The sequence below is a fragment of the Schistocerca cancellata genome, chromosome 1 (assembly GCF_023864275.1).
Source record: "Schistocerca cancellata isolate TAMUIC-IGC-003103 chromosome 1, iqSchCanc2.1, whole genome shotgun sequence".
NCBI classification, from domain to species: domain Eukaryota; kingdom Metazoa; phylum Arthropoda; class Insecta; order Orthoptera; family Acrididae; genus Schistocerca; species Schistocerca cancellata.
In genome coordinates, this window is record NC_064626.1 from 289470443 (window position 1) to 289484543 (window position 14101).

Sequence of the window (14101 nt, forward strand, 5' to 3'; positions counted from 1 at the left end):
CCAAGAGGCCACTGCCTAGAGAAATCATTACAGAAGAGGAGCAGGAATAGGCAGACAGAATCAATGCTCCTGCGCCCGCGCCCCCAGTGGATAATCCCCCCGCTGTCATACCATAGGCGTCAGCAACAATTAAATTAAGCTATGCAAGGTCGCATGTCGATTTTTTCAGTTTAGTTTTCTATTTACTTGTACACACTTGAATGTGTTTACACTTTGTAGCGTGCAACATGTTGTGCACCATGCCGCCCCAGAGCATTTACATATGACGGAATTGTTTTATATTGTCGAGTTTGCGAGAAATACGTTTCATGCAAAAAAAAGAGTTTCAAATAGACCAGCATGTCAGGACAAGTCTTCACATTGCAGGAATGCAGAAGAAATGACCACGACAACAACTTCTGACAGCAGCAAGTTGCAGTAGCAGGGATTTGTCCAAAGACAACCAGAAAAGTCGGTTTAACATGAATCTATATGAAGCATTCATTGCAAGCAATATTCCTCTTCACAAACTTACAAACCCTATCCTCGAAGGCTTTCTGTGCAAATATTGCTGAAATAAAAACATAGGGGATGAATCAACACTGCTAAAAATTACACACTGACATTTTACGAAAAAGTTCTGGAAAAATACGCAGTGAACTGAAACTACAGACACTTGTGATCATTACATTTCAAATTTAATTACTTTAAAATAAGAGACTTTTTCCTATTTAGCGGCCTGCAAGGAACTTGAAAAAGTAAATCATTCTACGATCACCAGATTTGTGAATGAGGGTATTACAAAAATATCTCCAGAATCTTCTGCAGATGAAACGGTGTTTGTGTTTATTTCAGAAGCTGCTCCATACATTATCAAAGCAGGGAAAGGCCTCCAAGTATTTTATCCTAATTTGATTCATGTGAGGTGCTTTGCTCATGGAATACATTGCCTTGCTGAAGACGTACGTTCCACGTTTGAGAATGCAAATAAGCTGGTTTCATCTACAATGAAAGTGTTTCTAAAGGCTCCTGCTTGCATCAAGATCTACAAAGAAAAATTACCAAATGTGCCTTTACCTCCTGAACCAGTGGTAACTCGTTGGGGCATGTGGGTCGAAGCTGTGTTGTTTTACAATGATCATTTTGAAGCCCAGAGAGGGGTAGTAAACGACTTCAATGGTGTAGAGTCTTTTGCAGTTTGCCAGTGCAAGGAAGCTTTTAATGATTCTGGTATTAAAAAAGACATTGCTGTGATTAGCACTCGCTTTTCCCGTATACCTACAAGTATAAAAAATATTGAAACACAATGTTTGGTATTGAATGAATCTATTTAGTTCATGAATAAAATTATTCCAGTGAACTCCTCATTGCCAGAGGTATTCCCTAGAAAACTTAAAGAAATGTTTGAAAACCGGCTTTCAACTCTTGCGCCATATTAATAGTTTTATTAATGGGAAGGGTGAACTTTTACCAGAAACAATGAGTGCCAACATAGCACCCAAATTCAAATACTGCATAGTTACCTTAGTTGATGTAGAACGGTCCGTTTCTGCTTATAAAAATATTTTGAGTGATCGAAGACACAATATCACTACCAAACATTTGAAACAGTACTTGGTATTTATATTTGCAATAGTAGAAACCTGTAACGTAAATTTTAAATGATGCTTTGGTTCAATAGTATTAATAAAAAGTTAGTGACATGCAGAAAAATTCATGATTGTATATTCTTTTTTAAATAAAATATTATGGAATTTTTGAGAGTGTTTCTCTTTGTGCGATATATCTCGAAGTTGGTACTGTACATATCGATTATTTCACCGCGACTCACTCGCATTTGCATCCACGTGTTACTGACAACAACAGCAAAGACGAACAATTCTTGAAACACGGTTCGTATCCCCATTTTGCAAATTGTTAGAAAATAATCCCAGAAAGGCTCCCTTCCTAACCTCTACCAGAAAGCATTCAGAATATGATATCAAAGTTCTAAATGTACCGATTTTTCGAAAACCGGCGCTCTTCCTTGTAAATGATATTCAGAGGTTCGACTTTGAGATATAATGCACACAGTAACTACCATGTTTTTTATTATTGGTCTTGCATATTTCGACTCTTTTCATGCATTTGTTAAGAATTTTCATATATTTTTAAGGTTTTTATGATACATATAATCTGGTCTCTAATTATGAGCAACAGTTTTCAGCAATGTAGTTCATTTATGTAACATTTTCGAATAATATTTCATTTTTAGTAAAACTACTACCAAATCATAAAATGAGCTATACCCACAGTGAAGAAGTTGCAGAAAGGTAGGGAAGTGTCACACTCATATGTTTCTCAAGGACATTATGGCTTCCTGGGAAGGTGTGTTTTCCTGGATCAGAAAGCTGTAAGACATCCTGAGTCCAGTGGTCATGAACTTGTGTGATCTGAGCCTCTCTTTTGAGTTGTATGAGGCTGGCAACAACTCCCTTCTATCAATCACCAGACATGTCAGTTCAACCCAATCAAATGCTATCATTCTTTCTCGTTCACTACAGCGCTCATCACAAACTTAGGCAGGATGGCTAATTGTGCGTATTTCACTATCATTGTTATGGAAGTTCACTACTTTACGTGTTTACGACGACATCTTAACATGTGTTTGACATATTTCGCCTTTCCACATAGACCACTTTCACATAAACCTATTTCTTTATAAAATGAGTCGTCTGTTTCAGAAAATTTGGCTATTTTGTAACTGAATACAAATCTGAATATATCTCTATTTGGTATCAGTATTCACCGCTCCAGCTGTGGTCATGCGGGCTTAACATAGCACAAACTGCAGAATGTGCACAAAATAATTAATCTCTGTATGCACAGACAGGCAGTGGACAAATGTAGTGGTGGGAATCCCAGTGTGAGCAGCCATTTCACGATACAGGATGTGCAGTCTATCAACAAAAGCCTAATCTTGAGCAGAACTTCTAAGCTTCAGCTAGCGAGTTTGCAAAAGATTGCAGTAATAGGTTATGCCAGTATGGCCAACGATTCTACAAGTCGATAACCTATGACTAGAGTACCAAATAAGATAATCAGCACATCAACGACCCAAGATGGATGCTTCTAAATAACAAATCACACATCTCAGCAGGCGACAGCGAAGTAGGGCAGCCACTGCTTCATAATTCAAGCATCACTGCAGCACTGATAAGGAGCACGTGTTTCTAGGCCTGGGACATGTTATTTTGTGTGAACTACACAATATGCGAGTACTGGAGCCATGTTCACACTGTACTAATGCGCCATTGCCTCAGGCAGATTATTATAAATTATGCTACCAGAACATTAGTTCCAGACCTACTCAAATTCTCAATGTCACTCTTGTTTTTCTCCAAGTTCTCCAGTAACTTATGGATAGCGCTACAGAGAAAATGGTCGATAGTCTTAATATTGTGACAGTGATATGTTTGATTCAAAGTGAAGAAAGAAGGTGTTTTCCGCTGAACATGTGCAGCAGGATTTTTCATTGATTAAAGTATCAGAAAGAAGAACTTGCATTGCAGCTGCTAACTTAAACAAACTGTCCCAAAATTGTATAAAACAAAATGCATATTCCACGATATGTTCCATAGGACTACATCACAGAATAAACGATCTTGGGAAAGCTTGATGTATGTCATGCTTTATGGTGGAAGTTGCAAACTTAACTCTCCAAGTTTTAGCTGGAGGTAATGAGAACACTGGCATGCCTGAATAGGTTAAAAATTAAAGTTACAGATGGAAGGAATGCTGATGATGTCTATGATAGTAAATAATAATAATAACAATAATATGCAAAACGTTTTAATATAATAATAATTTGTTGATGTCTGTGCAAAGTGCATCACTTTCGAGTAATTTCCGAAAAACTGCAGTTCAATGACATACAGCATATGCAAGAAATTTGTCTGAAAATTCAGAAAGTACATGGATCGTGCTATTGGGTTAATAACAGTAAAAAACTCACAAATTAGACAACACCAAAATTTACACAATATACAATCTAAGTTTACATTCACCTTTACCAGTAGTACACTTAGCACTATCACTATGGATACAGGTCTGCAGACTACAGCTATGCGAGTATATAAATGAAGGGGTACATCTCTTTAATACATTTTCGCCGATTTTTGTGTTTGTGCTCGGCAGAAGGTATGGTCAGCCTTTAAACGGACATAATTACCTGACTGGACAGTTCTCTGCAAGCAGTCCAGACGCAAGCATATCCATATGGACAAAGTGCTGGAAATCATCCTGTGTTGAACTAGCGCATAGTTTTTTAAAATACCTTGCCGTTTTTAAGACTCATAACTTTCGTGCAGCTTTACTGTCTAAAACATAGATGAAAAATATGAAACTGGTAGATGAGTAAAAATAAAAATGTTTTTACTAATTTTAAGGAGGATTGTGGTTACTATGACTGCCTCCATCCCATGAATCCACATTTGGTTAAGCACATTGTGGGTGATCACAAAATTACACTGAGGTGACAAAAGTCGTAGGATGACGATATGCACATAAACAGATAGTGTGTATATCATGTACACAATATATTCAAGGGCTGTGCATTGGCAGAGCTGTCATCTGTACTCACATGATTCATGTGAGAAGGTTTCCATTATGATTAATGCCCCACAATGGAATTAACAGACTTTGAATGCCGAGTTGAAGTTGGAGCTAAAACATGGGGCATTCCGTTTAGGAAATCGCTAGGGAATTCAATATTTCGAGATCCACAATGATAAGAAAATATCAAGAATACCAAATTTCAGGCATTACCACTCAACACAGACAACACACTGGCTGAAGGTTTTCACTTATTGTCTGGGAGCAACGTTGTTTGCACACAGTTCCCAATGTTAACAGAGAATCAGCAATACATGAAGTAACCACAGAAGTCAATGTGGGACATACGACAAATGCATCCATTAGGACAGTGCGGCGAAATTTGGCATGAATGGACTGTGGCAGCAGCTGACTGACGTGAGTGCCTTTGCTAACAGCATGACGTCACCTGAAGCAAAACTCCTAGGCTTGCGACCATATCGGTTGGACCCTAGACGATTGGTAAACTATGGCCTGATCATGTGAATTCCGATTTCAGTTGATAACAGCCTATGGCAAGGTTCGACTGTGGCGCAGACCCCACGAAGCCATGGACCTAAGATGTCAACAAGGCACTGTGAAAGCTAGTGATGGGTTCATAATGGTGTGGGCTGTGTTTTCATGGAATGTATTGGGTCTTCTGGTTAAACTGAACCAATCATTGACTGGAAATGGTTATATTCAGCTACTTGGAGACCATTTGCAGCCATTCATGGATGACAATGCGCCATGTCATTGGGCCATACAAGTAATTGTTTGTGATTGGTTTGAATAACACTCTGGACAATTTAAGTGAATGATTTGGCCACCCAGATAGCCCAACATAGGATGTATCGAGAGATCGGTTCATGAACAAAACAATGCACTGTCAACACTTACGCAATTATCGGTGGCTATAGAGGTAGCATGGCTCAATATTTCTGCAGGAGACTCCCAATAACTGTTTGAGTCCATGCCATGTCGAGTTGCTGCACTGTTCTAGGTGAAAGGAGATCTGACATTATATTAGGAGGAAACTCATGACTTTTGTCATATTATTGTAGTGAATGGTACATCATAATGTGAGTTAATAGAATTCAGTCTTACAGTTACCACATTAGAGGATACTGTGGTATATTTACTCCATATGCTAGCGATGGTATATTACATCTACAACAGTGCTGTGCTGCCTACAGATGAAGTCATAGTTACTTCAAAATCGGTTGGAAATAAATTAAAAAATTAATACAGCTGAGTTTAAGTAAAATTCAAAGTAATAATAAACATGAATTGGCACTTGCTTAAAATATAGGTCAATTATTACACAAAAGACTACACACAAGGTTTAAAAATTTAGTTTTAAGTGAGGTATTTAGGAACATACGATAGCTACCGAAATATCACATCACAGTGGTCATGAGGACAGGATTAGGTTAACACATTTGGTGCCCCTGGCCCATCAGTTATGGTAGCTCGAGGAACAGCAGGTGGCCAACGCTACACCTAATGTTCCCTGACTATCGGCGCAATCTAGTCTATGTTTTGTTTAGTGTTCATGTCTGATTTGCCTCATTCCATGCAGACACTCTGTGGTGAATATCGGTTGCAATTTTCTGTTGGTTTATCTTTCTACAATTCTGTGGTGGGACTTGTGCAGATGCATACATTTATTTTCAGTTTATCGTTCTTTATCTATAAAATAATTATTTCCAGTGTAACTACACACTCTTTTTATTTTTATAGACATGTCTCAAAAAAAGATTGGACATAAGAAGAAATTATTTCCTGTTGAAGGTAAATTTATAGTAAGTACAAATTAAAATGTGCACCCTTTGTATTTTTTTGGTCTACCTGTTCAATAAATTACGTTTTTTGCTTAGTGAAATATTCTGAGATTATATAACAAGGAACGTATGCAATATTCTCAGCATCCCTTGTTCTCCAATTCAATCAACATTTTTTTTTCAGTTGAATGAGAGTATAAAGTTTTTTCTTGTGATTTACCAGAACCTTCTCATTCTACCGGGCCAACCAGAAATGAAGGTAAAGTATGAAACTTGGGCTACTTTTTGTTCGATATTACAGTGGGTGGGGGTTAAGAAAATAAGACATTCTACTTTATTGATATGGAAGTACTTTTTATTTCATGGTTTTCCATTTTTTCAGACCAACCAGCAACAAAAATTAAAGGGGATATTGTCAACATAATAGATGTCATACATGGAATTATTTTCTCTACTTCAGACAACGAGATGGAGCATGTCTCGTGTAATGTTGATGCATTAATTGGTTCTGAAAGCGGTACTGATATCCAAGACGTAAAAGCGGGTTAAAAGCTGTGAGCTATCTGGGGACGTTGACCTTGCATTACTGAGCAACTGTTTCACCAGATATCCAGTGTACCTTACCAAATTCCCAACCAGTCTAACATTAATTATAATCTTTTAGTAGTCATCTTATGATAACCGGTCATATATATATATATATATATATATATATATATATATATAAAGACAATTTAAATAAAAACAAATAAATCAGTTTATATTTGGGCATTTATTTTAACATTGATCATTGTTCCGTTAAAATTTCAGCATATTAAACTTGATTCATAACTAAACTGGTGTCTTATTTAGGATTGTGAAAATGTGAGTTTGTAATCTAACGGAATACATCAAATATGGAGCCAAGATTGGGAGACTGCATACAACACTGCGTTCATAAAATAACACACGAAGAATGTTGAAACATATGCAAGAGGAAATTAACCACAACCAATCGATTCAATTTTCACCCAAAGAAGTTATGTTCGTAGCGCAATCCTGTCTGTCATGAAATTATCACACACTGGTATACTAAATTCATACTAACTCTCTGTGAAATCTTCCTGAAAAGAATAGCTGAGGGCTACTTTGATGATTACACTACATGCTTCACGTGGTCAACTTGGTTTATACAAAGAGTGTAACTCCACAATAATTTTGATAATTAAAATAAATTACATCAAAACACAAATTACAAAAGAAAAACCTCGAACTGGTTACTATCGTCTTACTATTAACCTGATGGGTCAAAAAATTACATAAGCACATGGTATTGGTCTCACAAAGTACACCCCACATGGGTTGAACATAAAGAAAAGTTGCTGTATTGAAAAATATTGTCAAGACAAGACATTATAATATCACGCACATTCGCATTTAAGATTGATGATCTTAGTCAGAGTTACAGATCATCCACATGTGGCTCCACTTTACTCACTAAGTAGTGACATAGCAACTACTGGAAGATATTCTGAACTTCACACTCGAATTACACTGCTTTGCAATTTAAGATAACATTAGATATTTTAGATTTAAACCTGACATAAAGATATTAAATTTTCAGTTAGGCTGAACTTAAGAAATCCATTGTCCTACGGACTTAGCAGAGACGCGCTTAGCCGGAGATCTTACCACTTCAAACGCTCGCCGCGGACAGATTGCCCTGGGCCCCTACCAAGGGTGCTTCCAGATACAAAACAGAAGTGACCAGAGAGGCAGCTTCCTATACCAAAATGACAAGGGACAGACAGGACCATACCAAGAATAGAAACCTCTTTGCTTTTAGAAAGAGTAGCTACCTGTTCCGACGTTGGTCCTACTGTTCTCTAGCAGACAGGCTTGTCTGCTACCATCAAGCATGCAACTAGAAATACATTTGCTCATTCATCCTTTCACACAGAAGGGAAGGGGGATGACAGTATCTTATCATAACACTATATAAAAGAAAGCGCATGTAGGTTCCATATGAGACTGTGTGACACGAATTACATATAAACTGTGTTTTAAAGTGTAGTGGTGTGACAGATCGTTCTTATTTATGTGTAAAAGTAACACGTTCCACTACTCAGTCTCCTCCCAGATAGAGTCAGAAACACCACAGTAAATTTAGAAGTGGAATTAATGCCGTAAATAACAACAGATTTAAGAAATTAACATGAAAGGTATCCAACAGAGACCTTTCACTTGTCAGTTGATTCTCATTCTGAATCAGAGGCAGATGAAATGTTAGAACCAGGAGAGACGCTAGAGCCTGACTTATTAGAGACTTCTCAACCTGAGCCATGTGGGAAAATTACAGAGCCTATTCCTGTACCAGCTGGAGGACTGAAGTGGTTGCGCCAACTACCAGAGGGACTCGCTACCCTTCACTGGGCCGCAACCTCTCAAAATTGAGCCAGAGTCAGTTGATCTAATCTGTTTTTTTCATTGTTTTTTATGGATTCATTTTTCCAAATGCTGGTGACTGAAATGAACAGTTACTCTGCGATGATTCTCCTAGCTACTGCGTGCCCTCAACCCAGAACCATGCGATGAAAGGATAGGGACGAAACTTCCTTGTAGATTAAAACTGTGTTCCTGACTGAGACTTGAACTCGGGAGTCCTGAGCTCGAGTTTTGGTCCGGCACACAGTTTTAATCTGCCAGGAAGTTTCATATCAGTGCACACTCCACTGCAGAGTGAAAATCTCATTCAGGATAGGGACATTGAAGAAGTAAAAGTATTTCTGACAATCTTTTTTCATATGGACATCCTCTTCCTGAACAGAATGAGCGACTATTGGAATATTGATTATCGTTATGACAAATTATTTCAGAATGCAGTATCATGTAACAGGTGTTTGTTACTGCTCAAAGATTTAAACTCTGTTGAAAACATCAGTGACGATGGCTGTGATAAAATATTTAAAATTCGACCACTTTTACAATATTTTAATGACAGGAGCAAGTATGGTCTACAAGAAAGGATTTTTTTGTGAATGAATGTATGGTTCTATGGAGGAACAGATTACTGATCTGACAGTATATAAAAAAAATGAGAGACATACATAAGATTTCAAATTATATGTGCTTGCAGAACCTGATGGTTTTGCACAAGATCTTTTACTTTATGGGAGAACTGACAACAAAGAAATAGGAGGGAAGAGACTCTCTGAAAAAGCGATAAACAGTTTAATAGCAGGAAAACGAAATACTGTTTGTAGCCTGTATATGGTCAGTTACATAACAAAACCTACTACACTGGCACACTCAAACCCAATGGGCAAGATAACCCCAAAAAAGTGAGAAAAAGGAAGCTGGGTATACGATGGAAGTGATCTGCACTACAAAATGATGGGATAAGCGAGATGTCCTGTGCATTTCTTTGGAAAACACAGGCGATTTCATGGAAACGAGGGACAAGAAAGGAGTAATCACTAGGAGGCCACACCTTCTTGTTCAATACAATAAGAATATGAAAGGGTAGACCATCAGGATCAATTGCCATGATATTATCCAGCATGTCACAAAACTATCAGGTGGTACAAGAAATTGGGATTACGTATTTTTCAACTAATGCTCATCAGTTTGCAACTATTATATAATAAGTACAGAGCAATTGCCAAGCCAATGAATCTGTTGGGCTCTTGCCTGTCTGTAACTAATGGATTGGTTGGAGGCCCAAAACCTGCACCAATTACAAAACCTCTGTACCAAGTTCACCTTCCAGAGCCCTGTTCCAAAGACTCAAAAGGTAAAACTATCTGAGGGTTGTGCAAACTCTGCTGGGATGAAGGAAAAGTTTATCCCAGACTTTTGGAACATGAATAACTATTGATTCATTACATTTATGTAAGTTAATTGTAATAAAGTTTACAAATAAAAATATTAGATTTGTCAAAAAATCGTTTTCACTGTCATACATATTTACACTATTATGTACTCGTTAATAATTTAATAAAACAAAGCCTAATATTAGTTTATAAATTGTAGCAGTTCAGATGCAGCACTGCTACTAGATTAGACACAGCTTAGTATTTGTTGTGTAAAAAATTGCCAATGTGTAATTTGTGATTATCCTCACTTATTGAATAAAAGTACAGTGTTATCCGCAATCCTAAACATATTTCAAGTAAATCCTTTCCCTCCCCAACAAAAAGGAAGAAATAAAATAAAACGCAACTAACTATTTACCAATATAAAATACAGGATTGACATTCTTGACATTGCTGAGCCACCATGGACATATGCCCAGTGCCCACACCATACAAGTCATATTGTGCAAATACAGCTTGCCCTAGCTATGCCTCACATGGTGAAAGGAAACTACGACTGAAATTGTATTTACCTTTTCAGAAGAATTTTTTCCTTAGTAACACTTTATTGTTTACTGTGTTAGTAAAATAAAAATGACTACTAACAAAACTGATGTTCGAGTTATTTCACCCCAGGACAGAGGGCTGTGAATGCAAGAGGTGCAGTGTGCACACAGTAATTTAAACAGTCATTGATCTTCTGCCCCATCATGAATGGAGGAGAAAGGAACACTTATTATGGGATCCACTGTTGTGCACTACACATTGGTTTGCAATGCATGTAGGTATAGATGTAAGTGTATTCATTATCTGTCATCTTTGCGCCTAAGTGTAATAATAAATTGGATAAATCAATTGCAGTAATAGTAGTAGCACTAGTATTAGTAGTTTTATTCAGATATACAGGCATTTGCTGACTTGTAGGTCTACTTTGACAAGGATGGGACAGTAAGTCGTTCATGGCCACCGTCCTGGCATTTGCCTGAAGTAATTTAGGGAAACCACAGAAACTCCAAATTGGGATGGCCAGATGTAGATTGGAGCCTCCATCCTTTCGAATATAAAGCCAGTCCATTTAAAAGAACAGTACCTCATTTGGTCCATTCCTAGTGTACAATCTGTTTTACAAAGATATTATTTCTCACTCCTGGTCATTGCATAAAAAGCACACATTATACACATATTGTCTTGTAGCGAAACAATACACACATACACACACACACACACACACACACACACACACACACACACACACACACACTATCAGCTGAAGTCAGGGCCATAAACCATCTCTAATAACCTAAATGCCGATGGGGCATTAAACCTTAATCTTTCTTCCTTAGGACCATAATGATGACTTTTCGTTTCCATTTTGTATACCCATTTGCTATGCTGAAAAAATCACCCTGTTTACATGAGGCTCCAAGAACCGAATTTTGCAAGCCAATTTCCCAGTACCGCTTCTGGATGATTATGTAAAGTGTTCAAAATCGATTCTAGAAATCCACATGGCATGGCCGCTAGACGTGCAGTCCGCTGGGGATGCGTAGAGAGAGCGGCAGTGGTGGAGGTGGTGGTGGTGGGGGGGTCGCTCAGAGCTCACGTTTTTTGTAAATATTAAGTGGGGCATCTCCATGCTCACTCTTGCATGGTGACCATTCAAAAAGATCTACTGTCACCTCTGCTTTCGTTAATATCTAAAGGAACTGCGCCAAAAATGAAGCTATTCATTTTCGTATGGGTTGTTAACCGTTTGTAACTCTCAGGGAAGAGTCATGAGTGGGGAATTTTAAGTAAATCTTACAAAATTCACTTGTTGCAATGTTAAAATTTACTTCTTTTGTCAAAACTCAGCGGAGTTTATGCAGTCTCACCTCACTAACATGTTGTACAGACACAATTGTGAGAGAATTCTGAAACAGTGGTTTATTAAGTGAAGAACTAAGGAAAAGTAAGATCAGCATCTTTTGAAAAAGCACATTTTCGATACAAAACAAACATAAAAAAACTTCAGTTATGTTGTTCCAAAACCCATAGCATTTCTCGTTTCGCTAGCAACTTGATGGCCCTTAAAAACTACACTATTTCGCCTAAAAAGTCTGTAGTTATTGGAATAACACGGTAGGCAATAAAGTTTTGCACAATAACGATATGGTAAAATACTCTCCTCTTCGTGTGTTATCATTTGTCAAAATCTCGTTTCGGTATCTGAAATCGTTTATGAGATATGATTACTGTTGTGAGTGTTTCATTCTGGCTTTATCGCTGGTGTGGCGCGATCGCAATTGAATGTGCTACAGCAGATCAACTTTCTCAAGATTGTTGACAGATAGATACCTCTACCCAGGTCTAAAGATAAGTTCAATATGCTAGCTAAATTTCATACACAACACGCTGTGTTATATGCACCAAACGCGAAATCATAGTGACCTCTGTTTTTCAATGGATATTTTTCTGAATTTCGCGAAGTGTCTTCCTTTCACGTAAATATCATAATAACTATGATCATTAACGAAATGATGGACACATCATTATGAACTTGACATATAAAGCTATAGGTAAAGCACAAACGAAATTCTTTTACCAAATTGTTTCTGTAAAATCATTTATGAAAGACTGCAGGATGCGCTCCTCGGTTCTATCGTTGCAGACCCGCTGGAAGGTGGAAAACACTTAACAGCCTCCCCTTCCAAACAAATCAGTGGACTTGCCCAGCGCTTTGGATGAAAACAGGTCTCTATGCATCGGCCACCGTATACTGCGCAAACTATAGTTACTGATTTTCCAATTCTGCTCCCATGTAAACGCAGCTGGTTTCGAAACGAACTTTGCCTGTCACGTTTCGTCTTGTATTTAAAAAGTTTTGGCTAACATGGATGAAATGAGTTTTTGTACAGTGAAGGTTAAGTAGAAATATTGGACTGAAGCTGTTTACACCTCATCTTCATGACCTTATCCTATTGTTTAAAACTGTATTCATATTTTGTGCACTTGTTTCCCAGAAAAGAATTCCATGGCTAAGAACTGAATGTACATATGAATATCATGTAACTAAAACACAGTGTATGTTACAGGCTCATGGCAGTGCTCTAAGGCTATAACAGACTGATGCTATTCTGTCTGTAAGTATCACTGTATGTTCACACCACTTCAGTAGAGAATCAAAATTCGTTCCCAGAAATTTTGTGAGGTGTCATCTACACTTAATTTAATTGTTTTCCCTCTTAAAACCAGTGTTCATGGCATTTGTTTCTTTTATATTCCACCTCAATTTATTGCATATTGGCCAATTATAAACTTCTTTGAATGTTTCATTTGCTTCTTTTGGGGACGTTTTCATGTGTCCTCAGCATTGCAGTCATCAACAAAGAGAATTATTTTCTCTTAAAACATTATTGGGAAAGTCATAGATACATGTCAGGAATAGTAGTGGTTCTAATATGCTACCCTGAGGAATGCCTACATTAATGTATCTAGATTATGTTAAGCGTTTCACTTAAAATTTACTTGATGTTTGTGTTTTCTCTGTTGTTTGTGTCCTATTATTTTATTTATTTCTTTTTATTTTATTTTATTGAGAGTTCTGTTGATCCTGATAGCAATGGAGTTGCAAGGATATGGAATGAGTCAGTATTTTTACAATGTTAACAATACAGCAGCACACAATATGGTTAATTTATAAGTAGACTCATAGTAACAACTTGGTACACCAGACAAAATAAAAATATATTACATACATCAGAATTAACACTTATGTGTACACATTCAGATTAGCAATATCAGGGTATTTGAGCAACAATATAATATTACAGCAACAAATAGTTTACATTTCCGCTTACATTGCGTGACTGACTCGACTGTACAATAGAAACTTGCTCCTATGCACTAAACAAT